Consider the following 2,500-nt stretch of genomic DNA (forward strand, 5'->3'; position numbering starts at 1 on the left):
CAGCCTTCTAGCGTCAGTGTCCCAGGGAAAGACCTTCTAGCTTCAGACCCAGGGACTCACATTTCCTCTGTGGACAGTTTAGGAAAACATACCATTGACTTTTTTTCCACTTCTCTGAGTTTTCAGATTTCTCCCCAACCACAATACACATTACACCTTTAAATATATTTTTGAGCTGTTTAATATTTTAACAGAGCTAACACAACACCGGCATCTATTAAGTCGATTTTTCCTTTCATCAACAATTCATTTTGAATTGAACCATTAATCTAAGGCCAAATGGCCGCTTTGCTGACAGCATTATGTATAGATAGAGTAATCGTCTCTCTCTGAAATGGAGCTCTCTAATATTCATCTGCATGGCGGTAATGCATTTGTAAAATCGTCGCTAATTTACATCCACCTTGAGGCAATGCAGCGAACACAATTTCCCAGCGAGGGGGGGGAAGCATTAACAAAACCAAATAAGAACATGTAAGTCATTATTGACTCTTAGCCTTTTCTTAACTACTCTCTTTAGGACAATGTGATTGTCTCTCCGTGTGTACGATAGCTCCAGGTTGTTTCAGATGGATCTTTGATGAGCTCTTTGTCTGTCCACAGTCTCAGCGCGTCGCGTAATCATAGCCCGTGTTGATATGGATTTATGAGTAATCAGAAAAGCATTAAAGTAAATGACCCCCCCTTCCCCTCTTTATAATCCCCCTCAGTGTATTTGGACTTAATTTATATGTTGCGAATATGTTGGATGGAGAGGTCATAATGCATCGCTAGTATTCCTAGTAATACTGAATGATGCATCTTGCTGCATGAAACGTATACCTTGTTTTATGATACCATATAGCACAGTGTGAATAAAAATGTCCCTTAATTGCATATTTACAAGTGAAAAGAAGAAAACATGGTCCCTTGTGCTTTTCCTATCATACTATCCTGCTACTAAATCGCACCAGTGAGTAACAGCTGTTGTCACCAAAAGAACAGTAACTACTATGGAGTTGCATTAAACCACAAGCTTGATATTATCGGGTGTTAATATTATTGCACCAGGATCATATAAATAAAAAACCCAACTTTGCTTTGGAAATCTCTCTTTGGGAAAAACGTAAAAAGGCTGGTTTGCAAGTTCAACATACAGAAAGTACATGCATTAAAGTGCTGAAATGAGGAGAGAATAATACATATGTGACGTGTGCATAAATGTCCCGCTTGCTTTATTTCTTTTTTTCCAAAGGGAAACGGGGGAGATGTGTATACCCCCCTGATCTATGGGACTCAATGATGCAGCCTCTCCAAGGCACTCTGCGATGCATTTAGGACATGCACGGAGGAAAACAATGGTGGGTGTATTACCAGAAAAGATAAATCTATCTCATTAATCCTCTCCTCCGCACAGCCTGGGAGGCACATCTAGGGAAAACGCGACGCAGGAGCCGCATTGTATCGCTGCTGTCGGGGGCGTTATAACCTTGTATCTCCGAAAAGGGTCAACTTTTCTGATTTTGAGGAAGAACAACGGGTTTTCAGGTTGACAATGATTGACAACCGTGTGTTTCTTGAAGTTATAGGTTTGGTTTTGAACGGGGCGCCACGGCCCCTAGGTCATGAAACTCAAAACACTGTTTCAAATTTAATTTAACACAAAAATCATCAAAACGGGAGATGCAAGGTTTCCGCACTGACAGCAGCGATAATGCTGAGATCTCTCACACAGATGGGCAGAGAGAGGAAGAGAGGAAGAGGGGAAGGAGGACAGGAAGGGAGGGGGGATTCAGTGTCAATCTGTGCATCATTAGACAGCGCAGCGACTACACGAGGAAGAGGGGGATTACAGATACGTGGCTCGCACTACAAAATGATCAATGACGTCTTCGTCTTGTCATAAAAAATATATACGCTTTCCCCCTTCTACTCTTTGAAGTCATGCTTTACTATTAGTCTGCTTTCGGGATCTCAAGATAGTTGGGAGATGTGTATCTTAACTATTAAATATAAAGCCCCCCCCGTCATAACTATGATTAACTTGATTATCAACAACATACTTTGATTTGCTTGTCGTCAGCTGTATTATACCGTTTCCTCATCAGATTTTCAAAGATCCAATCTCAAGTTCACGTATTGATTGACAGCTCAGAAATGTCCCCCGGTAGAGGAGGTTCTCTATCCCACAACCACCCCCCCCCCCCCCCCCCCCTACCCTGGTTTCCCTCACCACCAGTTCAAATTAGCACTAGTAAATTCCATTGATTTTGGTCAAAAATGGCATTGATTTTCCTCCCATCCAAGATGGTCAGAGAGTCCATAAAACAGATAAAGAGGTCATAACCATTTTACCAGCCTGTAGAATCCAGCAGAAAGATTTAAGGGGTCATGAAAGTCTTATGGTTAAAACTGGGTAGTAGTAAGTAGTAAGGCATCCCGTCTAGCTGTTAATGTTCCTGGAGGTCTGCTGGATTATAAGAAGATCGACAACAATATATATATATATATATATATATAT

The sequence above is a fragment of the Notolepis coatsorum genome (assembly GCF_963971535.1).
Source record: "Notolepis coatsorum genome assembly, chromosome: 3".
Lineage (NCBI taxonomy): Eukaryota > Metazoa > Chordata > Actinopteri > Aulopiformes > Paralepididae > Notolepis > Notolepis coatsorum.